The 22,581-nt window shown below is 45.8% G+C and overlaps 1 protein-coding gene across 3 annotated transcripts in view; it reads right to left on the bottom strand.

The window, feature by feature from the left end:
* The window catches only part of LOC148029335 (Cyclin/Brf1-like TBP-binding protein), a 52,560-nt gene that overhangs the window by 15,445 nt on the left and 14,534 nt on the right, over nucleotides 1-22,581 (bottom strand). The window lies entirely within an intron of this gene.

The following is a 22,581-nucleotide window of genomic DNA, read 5'->3' as shown; positions in this document are numbered from 1 at the left end:
ACACAAGTAAGTGATTTTGCCATGGGTTATTATTCAGATCTCAGCAGGTTTGGGAACCTTTGAAGCGGGGAGATCACATGCCACCTTAGTATTCCTTTAAAAAATGGTTCCTTTATAAAGCAAAGGTACCTCCGTTTTGCTCAAGATTTTTTTTAGAAGGTTACAAAGAATTTCATGCAGTTCCTTGTGCAGTCTAACAGTTATTCTGAGTAAGAGAATAGCTCAAACTCTGATAGTCTATTTTTATTCCAGTATTTGTTCCCCAATAGAGCTGATAGCATCAATCAATGTGAAAACTTTGCAGAATGACTGAGAGACATTGTGCCATGTAACCTTCGCAATGTACCTCCCTTTGGCCTTATTGTCCAACTCTTTCACAAAAATCAAGAGTCTTTGGACACTGCCTGCTGCCCAAATCTACAGTCCAAAAACTCCTCACAAGCTTTTTCTATTTCAACCCTCCAAATGCCCATCCCTGCTCTCACTGGGAACCAAAATCTCTTACAACAGTTGTTGAGCTAAAAATGCATTAGATTTATTAAAACAGCCCTGAAGCTCAATTAATTAATGAATTAAACCTTTTATCAAAAAGAAATACATTCCTAGAGAGTGTCTATGTCCCATAAGCACAAACCCTAATTGGAATGACCCAAACTTTAAATAGGCATGCTGCCCTCCACTCAGCCTTAATCTAGCTTTTGCAGCTTGTAGGTGCTCTCTCTGCTGTCCCCACCCGATTCGCGGAGGATATCTCAGCCAGAGCTATCCATCACTGCTACATACCATCTGGAGCCTGTTGTCCAGTCCCTGTTGCCGTTTTCGGAGGAGTCTCAACCTGTCTAGCCTCTATACAAGCTAGCAACTACTACCAAAGGTCTACCGGCCTATGTTTGTCAATCTACTGCTTCAGAAGCTGCCACCCTGTCTGGAACTGCTGTTGACTGGCTGCAAACGTCATCAAAAATCTGCATTTTCACCAAACTGCAGCCTTGGGAAAGTTGCTGCAGATCTGTGTTTTGCTGTTTGGGACCCTCCATCAGCTGCCATGTCATCATGTACACCTGCGTTTGCTGATTCTGTCCTATCTTCAGCCCATCTGACATGATCAGCACATCTTTGCTGCTTTTGCTGCTGCTAGACACCTTCGGAGGCATTAAATGTGTTCATTATCTCTATATTACCCTAACCCTAACTATGTTCTTTATCAATTTGTGTGTTAGTCATACCATTGTTTTAGTGTTTTCTATGGTAGAGCATTTTTTTGCATGGTATCAAAGCTAGGTACTCACTGAAGAAAACTAGATCTTTGGTCAAAAAACTCACCTCAAAAGTAGGAGGAACAAGAGGGAAGATGACATGGAACACTTCTATACCTACTCAATCCCCCAAGGAGCCTATATGTTGATCACAAAAAATCTCCCATTCAAGATCCACTCATGTATGTTAATACAAGAAGAGGAGATTATAAGAAAAAGACTAGTATCTTTTCTTCTTCCTTTTCTTCTTTCAATTTCGCTTCTCAAAGTCAAAATGAGTATGGTGTTTCATCTTCATTGCATTCTGCATCTTGATCTTCATTCCAACTTCCATCACTTAATCAAAATCAATTTAATGTATCGACAACAGTTTCAAAACCCACCAATCCACCCACTTCTTCCCTTGCATCACCATAAACTTTTACTCCATTCACCTTTGCATATCAAACACCGCAACACATTGCATACATCACACCAGGGGGTCCTTAAAACATACGCACAACCTTTAGGACCTCTACCCCTTCAATTCTGGGTGGTGCTCATGCACCTTTGGAGGAGGCTACACCTCCATACCATAGTTTTTTCATACGCTTTTCGTATGCGTACGCATACGGGTATGAAAGTATGAAAAAAGTATGTTTCATCGGTACTGTTTGAAGCATATGTGACCTGAAAATTTAACATACATACTGTTTGAAGCATACATGATCTGAAAATTTAACATACTTTTCTACTAGTATACATTTAATTAACCACATTTTCCCATGACACATACACATTTTAGAACACACATTATGATGTGAAAACTTGACAAAATTTGAACCATATGTGACTTGAAAATTTAACATACTTTTCTACTAGTATACATTTAATTAACCGCATTTTTCCATAACACATATACATTTTAAAACACACATTACGATGTGAAAACTTGATATACCTGAGCCACATTGTGTAACTTGTAGACTCACCGTAGACATCAGATCCAAAGAACAAAGAAAAAAATTAACCTAAGACAGTCTACAACAGTATGTTGACCCAAAGAAGTGGGCTCAACAAAGTCTTAAGTACACAAAAAGGGTAGCTAGATAACAAGTCGATTTTGTAGATAACAAATCACATGGGCCCTACGGAGTTAAATTGCAGCAACTTTGGGGGCGCCAAAATGTAATCGTTAAATTTTGGGCACTTGGGACTGTTTTTTTTTTATTTGACAGGACAAGTATGTTATGAATAACATACTTTCATACATTTGCAAAGTATGTTATCTGAAACATACTTGGCCAACAGGACAAGTACATTATACATAACATACTTCATTTTTTTCACACGTTTGCAAATGTTCGCTTTCTCAAACATACGAGTATGAAAAAAACTATGCACCTTTAGGCTACACTGAACATGGGGTCCCTACCCCTGCTTACCCAAGTGTCGACCAATTGATCCCATAGTTTGCCTCCATGGCTAGCCGGCCATCCAGTTATGCTATTGTGCCTTAGCCAACAGTTGCACAGAGTCAAGGGTCTCGTGCCTACACCACATGTATGTGTAGGTTCCTCTCCGGCTTTTTCTGCCTACCCACCCTATCCCCATCCCTATCCTTACTATCCCACACCTCAGAGTTCTTTATCCAAATCCACCAAGTATACTTTTACTGACAAGACTTGTTTTAATGGGTCTAACTATACGACTCAATTGAATCTGATGAGACATATTCTTGACTCACAGAACTTGCTAGGGGTTGCAACCCCAAACAAACCCGCAACTTGTTCCACCCGAGGTTGTCCCCACTCATGGACGGCCAAAAATGCCTCCCACTATTGTCAAGCTAATGCAAGGTATTTTGCCCAACTTCCACTCACAACTACAGCACTTTGACCTCACGTCAAAATGGTGGGAAGTTGCAAACACTTAACTAACCGCTGCGCGGCTTGGGATAGGACCTGTCATATAAATCTCAACCATGAGCTTCAAAACTTTAAAATCACTGGCCAAGATGACCTTAACTTCAAGTTGACCGAGTATCGGTGACTTCTCACGAATTCTCTACTACAAGGGCTTCTAAGTCCCATGATGACCAGGTCAGTGTGTTTCTAAACAAGATGCCTAGAAGATACTTCCATTTTGTGCAACAAGTGAACCCACAACCCACCATGCCTACGTTCTATGAATTTGAATATCAGCTACTGTGTTACGCCCAGCTGTTCGATTTGTTTCATAGTGCTTCCTCCATAGAGGGGGCACTTGTTGTTTTCCCTCAAAGGGGACAACAAGAACAAGCCAAAAAAAAAAAAAAAAAGGAAATCAAAATCAAACACAATCAAACTCAAATCAAAACCAAAACCAAGCTAGTGCCAAAGAAACTCCCAATTATCACAGAAACCAATATTTCCAATATTGTCAAAAGGTAGGCCATTTAGACGACGAGTGTCAATCAAAGGCCAAAGGCATGCAACCCAAAAAGACTCAAATCCCTGCCCCTCAATCGGATAATCCCCAACGAGACAAGGTGGTGGCAACCAAAATCATGTTGGGAATAAAGGGCCATCGTGCCTTTTATATGTGCACGGGTGTGAACACACCCTTAGCACATTGTACTTTCATACATATATCTATCTAAAAACCTAAAGTGGTACACTCGTCATTGTACCGAAAAACGTGTTCACTCTCTACTCTACTCACTCGCACTCTCTCATTGTGTGTAAGGTCTGTCTGCCTCGATCTCCGTACCTAACCTTGCCCTACAAACTGGTATTAGAGCTGGCAAGAGGCAGTCGACAGGAGCAACAGGCAGGTTGCAGGCGGGCTCGTGTGTTGCAGGAGTCCGACGAGTAGCAGTTGAGAGGCAATCGACAGGAGCAACAGGCAGTGACAGTCAACTGCAACAGGCGACTGCAACAAGTGTGGACCAAGCGTGAACAAGCGGGCAGGTTGCAAGCAAGCTCGTGTGTTGCAGGAGTCCGACGGGCTGGATAGGTCAGTTGCGTGACGGTCAGGCAACAGCTACACGCGATGGGGCGACTGCACGGCGGACACGGCGACCAACGCGTAACAGCGAACAGGCGGGCGTCACAGCGCACGACTAATGGGTCCGTTGACCCGTCAGATTTTTTTCAAAAATTCAATCCTTTTTTTGAAATTGCTTATACCCACTGACGAGGTTTCGCGCGCGTAAGCACAAGATCTCAGATCTGTGCAAGATCAGCTCAGAAATTTGGGGCTTTTCTCGAATCTGCTGATCTCAACACAGAATTGGACAATTTGACTCGAAAATTGTAAAGTCGGTGCACATTTGCCCAGGAATTTGGGAGCTTTTCACATTTTAGTGAAATTCTTTCAATTTCACTCAAATTAGTGCATGCAAGACTTGGAAAATTTGGGGATTTGTCCAAATTTGGTGCGAGTAAGATGCAATAATGATATTTGTCTCAGAAATTGCAGGAATTTGTGACATTTTGTCCCTGACATTTGGGGCTTTTCATGTGCATGCACAAATTGGGCTGAAATTGACTCAATTTCTCGACATTGAGGCACATTGGACCCCGTGCAATTTGGGGCTTTTGCGATTTGGAAAAAATTTGTGCAACATTTGGTATTTTATGTACATGCAGGTTGAATTCCGCGCAATTTGGACATCAACACTTGGTAAAATTTGGGGGTTTTGCTGAAATTGCTTTATTTTGGCAAAATTGGACAGTCCTATGCATGACAAAGGAAATGCATATGTGTGTTTGACGCTTTGAGCACAAAATTTTGGGGCTTTTGACCGTTCTTGTCAAATTTTATGCCCGTGGGTACATGTACAACAGAAATTGCAGCTGAAATTTTGGGATTTCTCATGTAATGTGATGCACATGCCCTTTGGAACAGCTGTAATCAGTTGGATAATGCTGTAGCACTTGGTTTGGTGCTTCTGAAAACTTAATTACAGATCTGAAATCTGTACTTCTGCGTGGTCATTTATTGCTGATTGGTACTTGTTTGTACCTTGGTCACTTGGGTGACAGTTTGGGCCTGCATTTACTGGTTTTTTGGTCACATTTGGGCTGAAAACCATGGCTGGCAGCAATGACAGCAGTAATTTGATGCATATAAAGAAGCTTGAAGGCGCACATAATTTTGCAGTGTGGCAAAAACAGTGCTACAATATCCTGTTACAAAAGAAGCAGGCAAAGCCTGCGGACATGGATCAAGATGATTGGGATGAGTTGAATGAGCTTGCACGCTCAACCAGAGCTATCGATTTCTGATGCCTTGCTCTTCAACATTGAAGGTTTGGATTCTGCATATGCTATATGGACTAGACTGGAAGAATTGTATACACAGAAGAGTGTTGCAAGTAAAGTGTATTGGCTGAAAAAGTTTATGGATTTGCGTATGAAAGAAGGTACAGCAATGTCTACTCACTTAAGTGAGTTTAACTCCATTTTGTTTTGTTAAGCAGGTTTAGTGGCTATTTTTCTTTCGTTTAGAAGATGGCGAGGCCAGGCCCATGCCTTTTTAGAATCAGCCAGCTGGTTGCCTTGAAGTTCATGATTGATGAGGAATTTAAGGCTACTTTCTTGCTTTGTACTCTACCAGAGAGTTGGGATACATTCAAGACTGCTATGAGCAATTCTAATATGATCCTTTTATATGCTAATGTAGAGAGTGCTCTACTTATGGAAGAGATGAATCGGCAAAACAATGCATCCAGTAAATCTTCCAGTGCTTTGCATACTAGGGGCAGATCACAACAAAAGGGCAAATATGATGGCAAGGGACGCAGTAAATCACGTGGCAAAGATGTTGAATGCCATCATTGTGGCAAGAAGGGTCACTTTAAACGTGACTGCTACAAATGAAAGAAAGAGAAAGAAAAAGGCAAGAAGACAGATGATTGCAAGGAAGAGAAGAAGGACAGTCAGCCTAAGAAGAGCAGTGTAAAAATTGAAGAGGTGAATGTAGTCACTCATGATAGTGACAGTGGGAGTGATGTACTCTTTGTCTCTTCACATTTTGGTGCACATACTCTACTTGCAAATACAGATGATGACATGCATACCTGGATTCCTGATTCAAGTGCTTCCTTTCATGTCACCCCTCATCGTGAGTGGTTTTCCACCTATACAGGGGGTCGACATGATGTTGTCCATCTTGGGGACAACTATGCATGTGAGATTGCAGGTATTGGCAGTGTACAGTTACAGTTTCAGCATGGCTCTGTCTTTACACTTCAGCATGTACGGCATGTACCTCAACTCAAAAGAGCTTAATTAGCACAGGGCAGCTGGATGATGATGATTTTCATACCACCTTTGGTGATGGAAAATAAAAGATCTGTAAGGGATCTAGGGTTATTGCCAGAGGTTGCAAGAGTGATACATTGTATCCACTTCATGTATCTAGTGTGCGTGACCATATTGTTGCCGTGACCGAGCAACCAAGTGTTTCTTTGTGGCATGGCCAGTTGGGACACATGAGTCAAACAGGAATGAAAGTGCTTTCTCATTTGGGTTACTTGCCTTGTCTTCGTTATGCTGATTTTGAGCACTGTGATCATTGTATTTATGGCAAACATGCACAGACTTCTCACAAAAAGTCTCTTTCTTTGAAATCTTCTCCCCTAGAGTTAGTACATTCGGATGTATGTCAAATGCCAGGATTATCTTTAGGGGAAAAGAAATATTTTGTCACCTTTGTCGATGATGCTACATGGAAAGTATGGGTTTACCCTATTCGTAGCAAGGATGAAGTGCTTGACAAGTTTAAAAAATTATTGGCATTGGCTAAAAATCAGACAGATAAGACACTTAAGTGTCTTCGCTCTGACAATGGTGGGGATGTGTCCAAAGCCTTTCAAGCATTTTGTAACAGCAAAGGGATAAAAAGGGAGCTCACTGCCCCCTCATAATCCACCCCAAAATGGAATTGCAGAGCGTATGAATCGAACCATACAAGATAAGGTCCGTACGATACTGTCTCATGCTGCATTACCCCATGGTTTTTGGGCAGAGGCTGTTATGACAACCGTTCACTTGATTAATCGGTCACCAAACAGGTATTTGGGGAGGGAGTTCCCCAAGAAGCGTGGTCGAGCAAGCCACCTTCATATGCTCATCTGAAAGTGTTTGGCTGCAAGGCTTTTGTGCACATTCATAAAGAAAAACACAGCAAACTTGAGCCAAAGTCCTATAAATGCATTTTACTAGGATATGGTGACGAGGGTGAAATGGGGTATAAATTATGGGATCCCGAGAAAAGGAAAATAGTACACAGCAATGACGTTATCTTCCGGGAAGATCGCATGCACAAACAGCCCAAAAAGACTCAGGAGGTCCGTAGGGTTGTATTCCAGGAAGAAATACCTTTTGGACAGCAAAATGTGCCCGCTGTACAGCAGCAAATACCTGCTGTAAATGAACCTGTAAATGCAGGAAATGATGCTGGAAATGATCAGCCAGCTGTTGCCCATGAAAATGAGCCATGACATGTGCAGAAACAGCCAGGACAGCAAGCTGTTAATGCTGATTTGCAGGCTGAAATGCCGGGACAGCATGCTGAAAATGGAAATTTGCAGGAACAGCTAGCAAACAATGACCACTGGGTTAGGAGACCGTCTAGGGCTACTAGACAACTTGACAGATTTGTTCCTGGTGCAATTAATGTGGCTGAGTATGTCATGTTGACAGACTGTAGTAAACCGTCTTGCTTCAAGGAAGCAATAGACAGACAGGACAGCAAGAAATGGTATAAAGCCATGCTGTCAGAGATGGAATCTCTTGAAAAAAATGGCACTTGGAACTTGGTGCAGTTGCCTAAAGGGCAGAAAACCCTTCCATGCAAATGGGTTTACAAAATGAAGGTCACTTCTAGTTCCTCACCCAAATACAAAGCAAGATTGGTTGCAAAGGGGTACAAGCAGGAGCATGGAATTGACTTTGATGAGATTTTCTCTCCTGTAGTCAAGATGACTACATTGAGAACCATTTTGGGCTTGGTTGCAGCTGAGGATATGGAGCTCATACAGATGGATGTAAAGACTACGTTTTTACATGGTGATCTGCATGAAGACATCTATATGCAGCAGCCTGAAGGGTTTGTTGAACAAGGGAAAGAAAAAATGGTATGTAAACTCAAAAGGAGTTTGTATGGGCTGAAACAAGCACCAAGAGAATGGTATCATAAGTTTGATACATTCATGCAGTCCCAAGGCTTTCATAGAAGTCAAGTGGATCACTGCTTGTACACCAAGAAGGCAGCAGATGGCAGCGTGATTATCTTGGTTTTGTATGTAGATGACATGCTGATTGCTAGCAAGGATACTCATGCCTTGGATTCACTGAAGCAAAGTCTTCATGGCAGCTTTGACATGAAGAATCTGGGTGATGCAAATCGCATTCTTGGCATGCGAATACTCAGAGATAGATCTAAAGGCTTACTCTATCTATCTCAGCAGGAATATATCTCCAAAGTTTTGCAGCGTTTCAATATGGAGGGGAGGAAAACAATTGGAGTTCCATTGCCTCCATATGTGAAACTCAGTGCAGAGGCAGCCCTACATCTGATGATGAGAAGGCTGAAATGGCCAAGATACCATATGCTTCAGCTATCGGCAATTTGATGTATGCTATGGTTACTACACGTCCTGAGATTGCTTTTGCAATGGGAGTGGTTAGCAGATACATGGCAACCCCTGGCAAAAAGCATTGGGATGCAGTGAAAGGTATTATGAGATACCTCAAAGGCACAAAGGAGTGGTGCATCTGCTTTGGAAAGCAGAAGGCATCTGTTATTGGCTTTACGGATGCAGACTATGCTGGTTATGCAGACTGCCAGAAGTCCACTTTTGGGTATGTGTTTACTTTCAAAGGAGGAGCAGTCTCTTTGATCTCCAGGCTACAAAAGTGTGTTGCATTGTCTACTACAGAGGCAGAGTATGTAGCTGCCACTGAGGCATGCAAGGAGGCTTTATGGCTTTCACGTCTGGTAGGAGAGCTTGGCATCACAGAGTTACTTGTTCTCCATTGTGATAGTCAGAGGGCTATCATGCTAGCACGGAATCCTGTCTTTCATGCAAAGACAAAGCACATACAGGTGAAGTACCACTTCATTAGAGATGTACTTGACAGCAAGAGCATTGAGCTTGTCAAAGTGCATACAGATGATAATCCTGCAGACCTTCTCACGAAGGGTCTTCCAGCAGAGCGGTTTGCTCATTGCCGATAGATGATGGGAGTTGGATAGATATATTTATTTCAGCTTTGTACATACCTAGACTTAGCTGATTCTTTTCTCCTCTTAAGGCACATTGCCTTTAGGTGGGAGGTTGTTGGGAATAAAGGGCCATCGTGCCTTTTATATGTGCACAAGTGTGAACACACCCTTAGCACATTGTACTTTCATACATATATCTATCTAAAAACCTAAAGTGGTATACTCGTCATTGTACCGAAAAACGAAAGTCTCTCTCACTGCGCGTAAGGTCTGTCTGCCTCGATCTCCGTGCCTAACCTTGCCCTACAAATCAAGGACAACTGAACACCCTTACTGCCATCAGTCAACCATCACAGTCAATATTGTTCTCAATGCTAGAGGGAATGTCTAATTGGTCTGCAAGACATGAGGCTCACCTCGTCTCTATGGAGACATTAGAGGTTTCGAGTTTAGTCCACATTTGCAAGTTAGCCCCTTTTGAGTCGAAAGCAGAGGCCCACTCTACCCAACCAAGCACATCATCTTCTATTTGGATCGTGGATAATGAAGCCACCCATCATACAACCCCATTCAATACATTTTTGTCTCCGTAGCACTTATAGCCAAGAATGTCCATTGTGGGAATAACTCCTCAGCCAAGATCCAAGGTCTAGGTCGCGTCAAGTTTGATACTAACAAGAGTCGAGATCTCACTTCTCTAGATGATGTATACTATGTCCCTCAGCTTGGGGTGAACTTATTGTCCATTCAACAGCTTTGCTAATTGGGGCGAGCAATCTTCTTTATAGCAACCACAGTTAAGGTCATAGACTCTCAAACTAGTTTAGTAATTGCTTGAGGCAAGGCACAACCTAGTGGCCTCTACGAAATGACTCAATTTCTTTCCCAGTCTCGATAGCCCCATAAACTTGGAATTCCACTGCTTTTTTTGGCAAGTAAAATGTGGCTGATTATATTACTCAAAACAACTGATTACAACAACGTACTCATGCTCAACAGACAAGCTGGAGCTAAATCACAAATACATCATGTATACAAGCCTCTCAAGGCAGTCTGGGGGGGATGGGGGCAAAAAGCCATGGAGGGGGGGTGTATCGCCATCTGGGGTTGCTTGCCTGCATCATGAAAAACAGGTCCTGGCCGCCCCAAGTGCACATGAAATGACATCGGAGCTCCTGACGAGCCTTGGACTTGCCCTGCACCTGATCCCATCGGCCAGGAAGGGAGTGGATGATGGAGGTTCAGAGCTCTGCTAAGTTCGCCTATACTGAAAGTCTCTCTCCGCCGAAAGCCTCCTGATACCGCACCTTCCAAATATGCCAACTAGTAAGACTCCCTATGATCTCCCATACCTCAAAGTGGTCTACTGTGGGCTCCAAAACCTGGTGGATGGGTAGAGTCTCCAAACCGACCACTGTGCACAACCGTGCCTAAATAATGAATATCATGTCCTGCATCCCGGCCTCATACAAAAGGTGACTGCTCTAGCTGACCACCTACCAGCAAAAAGCAACTAGTAAGACTCCCTATGATCTCCCATACCTCAGAGTGGTCTGTTGTGGACTCCAGAACCTGGCGGATGGGTAGAGTCTCCAAACCGACCACTGTGCACAACCGTGCCTAAATAATGAATATCGTGTCCTGCATCCCGGCCTCATACAGAAGGTGACGGCTCTAGCTGACCACCTACCAGCAAAAAGCTCCCCATGAGATACATCCAAGGTTGGGTGCTATACGCCGAAGGATGCGGCATGCTCCTCTCCACACGAGCTGCGCCGCCTCACACGACCAAAGGCAGTGCTTTGGGGTTTCCAGAGGCTGTTGTGTGCAGCGTTTACAACCTCCCTCCTTCTACATCATCTGGGCAAGCCAGCTTCCCACCCCCAAACCTCCATGTGCCACCAACCATAAAAAATACGATACCCTCCTCGACCTCTAGCTATCCCATAGGCAGCGCCAAAAGGTCCGTTGGAAAGACTCTATGATGTGCTCCGCCCATTGCCTGCTACGTGATGGCACCCACTCCATATCCTCTTACATCAATATGTGTCTACAAATCCTAGCAGTGTACTCCAAAAACCTCGGTGGCTTCTTAGTGACCGCAGTGGCCGACCATAGCCACTCTCTCGGATCCCACTCCAACTCATCAAGTGGCTTGCCCTCCCAGATCCAGATGCACCACTCCCTGAGCTCTTGCCAAAAGACAAAAGGGTCCAGCCGCCATGTCTTCCCCTGAAGGCCAATCACCGGAATCCTCTTCCATGAAAGGACACCTATCCCCTCATCCTATTGCCCTCTATCAAGATCCAAACGCCCCCCCTCTTGGACTGTGAAAAAAGTCCTAGGTGGAGCGCCACCCACTCTACCTGCCACCTATAGGGGAATGCTTGCTGGTAAAAACCTAGCCGCCCATACCTCTCCGGGCTCTATCGGCTCTCGTATCGGGGGAGCAAGCCACTGCTGAGGTATTGCTGGATCAATCTCTCTCCTCCTCAACTCCAGTCCTCTCTAGCAACCTGACACTCGATGCAGTACCTCCTCATCCATCATCCTATGTACACCTCCCGCCATGTCCTGATGGTACGAGCCGGGCCAACCTCCCAACCAGCCCACTGGATGTGGAGGTGCTCGCTAATCTGTGCCCCATCCCGATCTCTGACCTGGGGGTTCCAAATCACCGGTTGACAGTTTATCTCCTCTTGGCAGCCTAGGGGGTTCTGGATTAGGGCTTTGCAGAGGCCCTGTCAGAGACGGCCTCCACTCACCTCCAAGCCTCAGTCTACAATCCTGAAGACCCTCTTGCAATAGGACTTTCCAGGTCTGCCCTCCTGGTGTGAGGCTGCAGACAACTAGCTTGCCCAAGAGGGCCATACTCTGATACTATGGGTCTATGATCCTAAGCTCTCCCTCTGAACGATGCCGTATGATGGTCACCCACGCCACCTTGGCCCTGGAATCCCTAGAGCCGTCTGACCCGGACCAAAGGAAATTCCGCACTAGGCGGCAAAGCTGCACTACGCAGGATGAGGAGAAGCACCAACACAAGGCAATGTACCAGGCCGTCGCTTGGAGGACCTAGTTAATCACTAGGGCTCGGCCGGCTGGTGAGAGACGAGCCTTGCTCCAGTAGGTCAGCTTCCTTCGAATAGAATCGAGGACCGGAAAAAACTATTGGGCAGGAGTGATGTCGAGTCCCACCTAGAACCCTAAGTACCAAACGGTCTGCCCTTTGCTCACCCATCTAAATCCCAAGTGAACGCCCCACTCCATGCTAGAGTCCGGGTCTGTGAGAAAACCAACTGACTTTCGCCAGTTGATTTTTGCTCCTGTTGCAGAACAGAACACCTCAAGAGCTAGCCTCACTCTCTCCAACATCAACTCATCGTCCTCTATGTAGAGTGTTGTATCATCTGCATACTCTGAGTTTAACTACTCAGTTTCCTCTCTCACTGGAAGTCGGAGGCTGCATAATCCGCTCACACATGACCTGAGGAAGTGAGACATCGCCTCTACAAAGAGTAGGAATAGGTACAGGGCCAGGGATCAGCCCTGTTGGACCGATCTCTCCAGCTGAAACTCCTCGCCTTGCTTACCACCTATGAGAACCCTACTGATGGCCGATCTATAAAGTGCGGAGATCCTGCGAATATCCTGGGGAAAACCCAACCTCACCATCGTGCCCTCTAGGAAATCCTAGTCCACCCTGTCATTAGCTTTCTCAAAATCCAAGAGAAGTACGGCCAGTCTCTGCCCCCTATGTTGAGCCCACTCTATCGCCTCAAAGAAGGTAAATACATTGTCTAGGATGCTCCTATCGTGGACAAAGCCTATCTGTGTGTCATGTGGATGATATCTGGAAGCACGGGGTGTAGTCTCCTACCAATCAGCTTTGCCAGTGTCTTATAGGCCACTGACAATAAGGTGATCGATCTCCACTGGGAAAGCTCCAACCAGTCTCCCCCTTTGGGGAGAAGACTGATACGGCCTGCCAAAAGACTCCCTGGCATCTATCCTGAAGTGAAAATCTCCTAAAAGGCCACTAGTAGGGGGTCCTTCACCACTTCCCAGTAGGTAGTGAAAAAGGCCTTAGAGAGGCCATCCTCTCCCGGGAATTTCTTCCCATCTTGTGTATGCAAAGCCTCCTCTAGTTTCTTCTCTATGAAGAGGGCTAGGAGGGAGCGTCCCATCTCAATGACGAGGGATAGGATGTGATCCCAAACCTATTGACTACATCGTTGTCCTCTAGCTGAGGCTGTCTCCTACTGGAAAGGCGTCTGTAGTAGTCGGTGGCAATCTCCATCACCTCGTCTGGGCTAGAACGAGTCCTCCCATACTGATCTCGAAGGCTGCGTATCTGCTCTCCTAAGGTGCAAGGCTGGTGCACCTGGAAAAACTCCCTGCACATCGCGTCCCCCTTCCGCGCCCAGAAAGCTGCTGAGGTATGGAAAGAGAACTCTGAGCGTCTGTCCTCTAGGCCAGCAATGGCTACTCGAGCGCACACCTCCTGTGCGTGGAGGGTGTAATCCCCTGGTGCCTCCTGTAATAGTCTTTGCGTGGCTGAAAGGTCCCGCTGAAGTGCTCTCTCCTCCTCCCAGCTCTGCTCTCTGGCCAGTATGGCTGCCTCTAGGTAGATACTGCTCGACTCGGCTAGGACCTCTACAACCTCCTCTACGATCCGATCTCTCCTACCCCACTCCCTAATCCAAATCTGCTCTATCTATCTCGTCACCTCCTCCCTCCTATAGATCGAGTCAAGGATCCGACAGGATCGTGTGTCTAGGGTAGATATTGGGGAATCAAGTGTCAAGAGAACTAGGCAGTGATCAAACAACGTGGTGCCCGCCAACTGCCCAATCTGGCCTCCTCGAGAGCCTCCCCACTCTCCCACATAAAACCTGTCCAACCGCTCCAGCAGGACTCCACCTAGCCGCCTATATCCCCAAGAGAAGTCCAGCGAACTCTCCCTCCTATGGAAGGCAAGGTCTCTCCAAGCATCACGTGCTCCTACTGCCAATAGAAAGATCTCCCAAGCCTCCTGCTCCTCCCTAGCCATGCCCTGGTAGTTTCTGCCTCTACCCTGTTGGTCATCTAAAGCCTCCAGGTTGTTGAAGTCTCCTCCAACGATCTAGGAGTCCACCTCTAGAAGTCCCTCCACAATCTCCACCCCGAACCTGCTGCGTGCCCTAACCTCCTTAGGGGCATAGACATTGAGGACTCCAAGGCATGAGTGCCCAATATCCAATCCGATCCATAGAACTCTCCCTGCCACTATCGTCCCGTGGTCTCGTATACAGGCGGTGAGACTTAGGCCAATAGAGGTGCATACACCTCCACTCCTGCCGTGGGCACCTATGGCGTACTCCCAGTAAGTGTGCGAGTTGCCCGGGAGTACCTTCTCTACCCACTGGGCTTGGGTGAAAGTGTTCTTTTGCTCCTGCAGAAGTAAGATGTCGATCCGTCCGGCAAGGGCATGTTGCAACTCGTACCGAACAATCAACTTCCTAGAACCGTGTGCCCCACTGTAGTGGAGACTATTCACATTCCAGGATACAAGGTGTAAGCTCATGGGAAAACCTGAGACTGACCGAACAGGCATTTATTCGGTGTGGAGACTGCTGATGAGGAGGAAAAACTGTGGGGCACGCAAGTACGCTTTGCCGCAGGTCTGGACAGCGAACTCCAATCCCCCATGGTAGCCCTCGGCCGGGACCATAGGGGTGATCGATGCTCCGAGTGGTACTATCAATGCATCTATCAACCATACTGAGAGTCCTAACTCTATACACTGGTAGAAACGGGCCACCAGTGCCAAGGGCCACTCGATCACATCCCTCGAAGCTCTCCATTGTGGAGGGGCTTGAAAGATAATGCTCAAGTGTGTGAACTCGGCACCAGCCCACCAGTTAATATCCATCATGCAACCAAGCCACTGTTGTGCAAACAGAGCTAGTCCTTCTCCCGTCCACTGGGAGATGTGGTCTGCCACTTGACTCTTCAACTCCTCTATTTGTGTCGTCGTCCAATCCCCTGAGTGAGAGAACTGAAGGAAAAAAGCGTAGTTTGGTCCATCTGGTGGTGCTACTAGATGGGCCTTGCCTCTCCTTGACTTACGAACCACGAAGATCCCCACCTCTAGAGGTAGTGGAAACTCTCCGCGCTCCGCAACTCTCACGTAGGACCATGGGCCATTGCGGAAGAACTCTTGTGGCAACAGTTGTGCGTGTCTCGAGAAAGTGTGACGGGCGGCAGGGGCAGATGAGTTGGTGGCCCTGTGGGAGGGGAAAGACTGTTGGTGCGAGGAGGATGTAGATGCATATGGCTCATCATCTCCTATGGGAGGAGGGGGGGTGGGTCTGGGGGGGATCACCTGAACCGAGTGTAGATCAGGGGGGGTGCTCGGCAGGAAAGGTGGTGGGGGGAGGAGAGGATCGAGGGATGGTGGGATGGACGGAGATACGTGGCGGGTGTGGGGGTTGTGGGATCTCAAGTGAGGTGGTCTATGGCGTGGGTGGTGGATGTGGGGGGGTGCGGTCCTGCCTAGTGGGAGGGGCAGGGGGGGCTGCTAAGTGCTCTGCCGAAGGGGCGTCGCTCGCCCTCCTGCTCCCTATTGTCGAGGCTGCGTTTGAGAAGCTCGTTGCAGCCCCCCCTGCCGTCTCCCTCTCTGTCGTCTCTAGAGCCGTGTGAAGCTGTCAGCGTCCACTTGCAGGCCTATCGGCAAAGCCGCCTTGGCTCCAAAACGCGTGCAATCTGTTGCCTGATGCCCAAAGTCGTGGCAGCGCAGGCACTGCCATGGTTGCCTAGTCACAATGACCTGCTACCTAAAGGAGTGACCTACTGCCTCAATCTCCAGGAACTTTGGTATACTCTTTATGTCTTTCACGGCCACTCGTATCTTTGGGACTCTTGCAGCTGTCAAACGGGGCTTGAGGCTGCAGGGCAGAAGCAAGCGAATGGGCGGAGCAGGTGGAGGAGCGGCCGGGGGGCTGCATGGCAAGACCAGGCGACAGGTGAGCTGGCGACGGCCAAAAAACAGGTAGGGCGGCGATCGGGGGCTACAGGGTAGAAGCAAGCAACAGGCGGGCTAGCGACGGCCAGAACCAAGTGGGGCGGGGGCTACAGGGCAAGAGCAAGCAACGGGCGGCCAGGAGCAAGTGGGGCGACAATTAGGGGCTACAAGACAAGAGCAGGCGACGGGCGGGCTGGCGGCGACGAGGAGCAGGTGGGGCAAGCACTGTGGAGCAAGAGCAAGCGACAGGCAGGGGGCTAGCGGCGGCGGCCAGAAGCAGGTGGGGCGGGTGAGGGGGAGCAAGTGATGGCGATGGGGGATCAGGCAATGGCGATGGCGAGGGGGCAGGTGGACTGGCACGAGGGATTAGGTGGGGGGAGGGGAGGGAGATAGCAAACGCGACGCGATGTCGAACAAGCACTTAATTACAACTCCACTATTTCTAGGCTTTAGCCACCACACAAGAGCCTATGAACAATGAGTGTCTTTGGGACTATCGCTTAGGACACCTTGGGTATGGCTCGCTCTATGAGTTGTCACACCATCAAATGGTTAAGGGCCTTCCACGCCAAAAACTATCCAAGAATGCTTGTCTAGCTTGCCGGCTTGGAAAGCAGCTCCGGACACCCTTCCCTTGTTAACCAAAAATACGCTTTACAACTGATTAGCATCTTTAAACAGCCCCAAAGCACAGTTAATTAATAAAAGATGCAATTTTGGTGTGCGATTCGAGAGAGTTTCAAGGATCTCCCAAAACCCTAATTTTTGGGGCACTCTTCAACATCTATAAATAAACAAGTTCCCTACCATTTAGCCTTATACTTTCAGTGCAATTTTCATTCATTAGCCTTCACCCACGTGGCGGTCTACCCTTCGTGACTGCTGCTACTCCTTTCACAGCTCTGGCACCTTCTTCCACAATTATCGCCCACTGTTTGGCACCCTCTCTCCTACTGCATTTGGTCCCATCAACCATTGCCAACAATCAGACCGCCTCCTACTACTTACGTTTGACCCTCATCAGCCACGCAACAGTTGGTAGTGCCATTCCTCAACATCAAGCGACCTTATGGAGCTTGCGTTTGGCCTTCCCTTCTGCAGGCAACAGCTAGTCGTGTTCTTCCTCCTCTACATGGCCCTTCAATTGTTGCATTTGCAGCTTTTTGTTACCGCCCTCATCATTAAGCATCATCCTCTACAACCGCCTTAGTTCCCAGACACTTTGATGATCAATGTTTGGTATTTTCCGCACTCCGTACTCCAACTAGTGGTCACAACTTGGGATTCATCTCTAGCGGACATCACTCTCCGACACTACATTGCTCTACACTTGAGCATTCTGTACACTCTTGTGAAGAAATGCTTTAAATGTAAAAAACACAAAACCAATAATATAACATAGCACAAATTGATAATCACATAACATGGTTAGCGTTAGGGTTAGGGTAACTCAAAGACAATGAACACAATGAATAATAAAGTGAATAAATATTGAATATATAATGCTCACACAGCAAACATACTATTCAGTGAATATTGAACCTCGAAAACTCTCATATCTCTGGGATCAAGGCAAAGGTTACAAGCTAAAGAGTGTATCATACTCCGAACTAATCCCGAATCACAGTAAGGCAACCTCCGTGTATCAAACACCAACAAACGCAACCGAAGACTGAATCTGATGCAGACGACAGTACAAGAGAGAGAAATACTAAAAAATGCATGCTCAGAGGTGAGAGAAAACTGGCCGACAACTGGAGATGGCAAAGCAATAGTCTAGAGGTGGATAACAGTGTAGATGACCCTGTGGAGGAGAGAAGATCAAACACTGGAAGGCAATGCAAAGTAATAGCACCTAGATGATGGCGATAGCTCTAGAGACCCCTGATGATTGTAAACACAATATGGATGATGACATTAGCAGTTGGGGATGGAGACCTAGCAGTAAATACAAATCTGACAGTGATGGAGACTGAAATCAGGCATCACATGGCAACAATAGGTGACAGCTTGGATGTGGGTAATGGAGGCTAGAATCAAGTGTCAAATTGTAGCAGATGGCTAGGAGATGACCGCGATGTTCTCTGCGAACGGGGTGTGGGTAACAAAGATACAGATCCTGAAACCTACAAAAACGAGATTGAGAGAGAGTCATGGACTGTATGCCTATTTATAGAAAGTTTGGGACACCCAAATTCGGGTTTTGTATGTGGAACACAGTAATTCTCTAGGATCGTATTTCTTTTTAAAATAAGAAGATTTATTTATTAATTAAGTGTATTTTGGAGTTGATTAAGTCAAGCTAATGCATTTTTAGCTCAATATCTCCTCTCAGGCCCAAAACTAAGCCATGAGAAATAAACCCTTGATGTTCACTTTCTTTTACCCCAAGGCGTCCCATCCCAAAGCAGCCAAGGTATCGAACAAAGGATGCACGTTGGCTACCCAATGACCTACCAAGACCGTAAAGGCAATGGTTATCTTACCAAGGGAGCCCAAGTGATTACCCTAGAGATGCCGGGGATTGGACCAAGGGTACGTGTTAGCTGCCCAAGTCCTACAAAGACAAATGAAAACAACAATGGACTTCTTTTTGTTATTAATTTTTGGATTTTGGATTAATTTGTTCAAAAGATTTAGTATTAAGTAAGCATTTCAAAATAGTGTTCATCCCATTGAGTCACTGTGCCCCCAAGTATAGGAAAATAAGAATGGATAGCTCCACGGCCTTCATAAAACAAGCATAACAATCCCACACACTACTAGGATAAGTGTCTAACGATCCCTAAAAGGTTGTATGTGTGTGTCAGTTATATGGAGAATATGTGAAGAGAGACACGACGAGTCAGCAAGTAAGGTAAGCAAAGCTAGCATGTAAGCATAGGAAAAAAATGCCTTAAGACACTGCCATATGCAAGGCCACGAGTAAAGTGGATCCGGAGTTGACCACTCCAAGGGTGACCAGAAAGGGATAAATGCACACAAATGTATGTTTATATGAATAGAATGCCAATTCATGGGGTAATACAAAGGAAGATGCAAGTATTAATGCTCATGTAAAATGCGATACAACGATGCCACTTGGACAATACCCTCATAGGGGAATTATTCACTTGTCCAAGTGCCCTTTTACAATCATGTCATCCTAACAATGTGGACGAAGTTACAAATCTCCATAATATACAATACAAAATAAATAAATTTCTGAAAGTGAAAAACCATAAGTATCATCACTGTCAATATCAAGAGAAAAAAACCACTCTCTCAAACTAGAAGGACAAGTAAGAGAGAAGCACTCTCTCCCTATCAATCTAAAGAAGTAAAGGAGGATATATCAAAGCCGATCCGCAGTAGAAGATACTACAGAACTGGCTGGGTTGATCGCCTTGGTCAAAATATCTGTAAAATTTTCATTGGACAACACAAACTCTAGGCGAATGGTACCTAGCTCAACTTGCTCTCTGGTGAAATGGTAATGAACCGCCGCATGCCGTGTTTGAGGAGTGATAATAGATTTGTCCCCAAGGGCAATGACACTTTGATTGTCACAATAAACAACTATAGACGACTCGCAAGAAAACTGAAGTGTGGCCAGCAAGTTTCTCAAATAGATGGTCTCCATAGTACCATCGAAGAGAGTCTAATACTCTGCCCTTGGCTGTGGAAGCCACCACCATCTCCTATTTATAGCCAGCCCAAAGATGAATACCATGCCCAAGGTGCAGCAATAGCCGCCATGGAAATGCCGAGTGTCAGGATCTCTCATTGTGTTAGAATTAGTGTAGCCCTACAAGCATAAACCATGACGATAAGTTAGTCCATAATTATAGCTACATCGTAAATATCTTAACACACAAAGACACGCAATCCAATGAGACATTCTAGGTACATTAAAATACTGACTAAGCAAACTAACTAAATATGCAAGATCTGGCCTAATATGAATCAACCAGAATAATTTTCCTATATCAGAACGATAGATATAAGCATTAAAAGGTTGACTCGAGGTATCCTTGTGCAAATGGACAATGGAATCAAGAGGCATGGCCATGAGCCGTATCTGATCAATGCAATACTATTCCACCAATTATGGGGAATTGTTCTACTATGATAGAAAGATACTTCCCTCGGATCTAACGATCTCCATCCCCAAGAAATAAGACAACAATAATAAGTCTATCATCTTAAATGTAGAGCTAAGCTGTGTCTTAATTTCCGTGATAGCCACAAAATCTGAGCCAATGAATAATATATCATTAACATACAGCAAGATATAGTTAACCCCCATGGTAGTGGTGCGCACATATAGAATTGGATCATAAGAGAAATGGTATCTATGAATCTATAAGAGCTCTCCATCTTGTGGCACCAAGACCTCGGCACTTGCTTCAACCCATAAAGAGCTTTCCACAAGCAAAATATCTTATCAATCCGATCAATAGAAGAAAAACCGGGAGGCTGCCTCCACATAGACTTGCTCCTCCAAATAACCATTCAAAAAGGCACTTTTGGCATCCATCTGATAGATCGGCCAACCATGGTGAGCGGCGAGCATAACCAACAGACGAATGATGTCGATTGAGCTATAGATGCGAAGGTTTCTTCATAGTCAATGCCATGCTTTTGCCTGAAATCTTGCACTACAAGGCGAGCCTTATATTTATCTAAAGTACCATCAGTCTTTAGCTTGGACCTAAAAATTCACTTCGTCCCAATGATTGACTTGTGACAAGGATGATTTGCCAATGTCCAAGTCCCATTTCAATCAATAGTATCCAATTCCTTCCCGATAGCCTCATGACACAGAGTCCTAGAGAGCCTTCTTATCCAGCTCAAAATGTATAATCTATTGTAAATAGCAATGCATATGAAGCCTGAGGGGTGAGCTAAGCAAACCTTCTAGAGCCCTCTGGAGAGGAATCCAGTGGAAGAATCCCCAAATCCCACATGGTCTGTTGGTATTAGCGAGGTAATGGGTCTAACGAAGGAGACCTAGAAGCTAAAGTATCTACAGGAAGGTCAGAAGCAAATGGCAGACCCAGCTCAGTGGGCATGATCTCAAATGATGTGAGCAGAGGTGAGGACAAAGAGTCTAGTGCAGAGGACTGCACTATGTCTCTCTCATCAAAGGAAACCTCCCTCCTAACGATCACCTTGTTCCGAACAAACAATAGGCTTTCGCTTCTAAAAAAAAGCCAACAAAGATCAAGAGATCTGCTCGAGAGGTGAGCTTTCCTATCTTGTCATCATGAGGGTGGGTATAAGCGCAACTACCGAAAACTCTGAAGTGAGAAATAATAGGCCGAGAGCCAAAAAATCCCTCATACGAGGTCTTTTAAAGAACCGCCACAATCGCGCATCGGTTAAGGATGTACACAGAAGTGTTAACCTCAAGCCAAAGGCGCTCAAGGAGCTCTGCTACAAACAACATAGAGCGTGTCATATTCATGATTGTCTAGATCCTACGCTCTATGACTCCATTCTATGTGGGGGAGTTGGTAGAAGTGAGCTAGTGTGCAATGCTCTACTATTGTAGAAACTCAAAAAACTCGTGGGAGCTAAACTCGCCACCAAAGTCACTTCTCATAGAACCCACACAACGACCAATCTGACCAACAATACCCAAGCACTAAAATAAGTCAAAGCATCGGACTTGTGCTTTAGGAAGTACATCCACATCTAGAGAAATCATCCACTATCAAAAAGAAGTACAGTGCGCCATTCAAGGTAACAATAGATGTGGGACCACAAAGATCTACATAAATGAGCCAAAGGGTTCAACAATACGAGTGATAGATTGATAAGGAAAGTATGTATGATGCTATTTACCTAGCTGACATGCTACAAAACTCTCGAAAGAGTTTAGGCGTGAAAGGCCCTCAATCCCCTGACAGGACAACTCATAAAGAGAGTCATAGCTAAGATGGCCTAAGCAAAAATGCCAAAGACACTCAAGAGTTCATGGGCTCCTGTGTGGTGATCAAGGCCTAGAAGCAATGGAACTCCGAATCATTAGCAGTTGGCTCAGTAAGAAAGTGTGTCATGTGGTAAAGGCCATTACGTTGTGCCTTGCCATGAGCAATCACTAAGCCAGTCTGAAAGTCTAGGACCTCAACTATGGTC

Source organism: Lygodium microphyllum, chromosome 11, assembly GCF_053477565.2.
Source record: "Lygodium microphyllum isolate KBCC chromosome 11, Lygodium_microphyllum_v1.1.10, whole genome shotgun sequence".
NCBI lineage: Eukaryota > Viridiplantae > Streptophyta > Polypodiopsida > Schizaeales > Lygodiaceae > Lygodium > Lygodium microphyllum.
The sequence above is the reverse complement of the archived record's forward strand: the minus strand, read 5'-3'. Positions and strand labels throughout refer to the sequence as shown.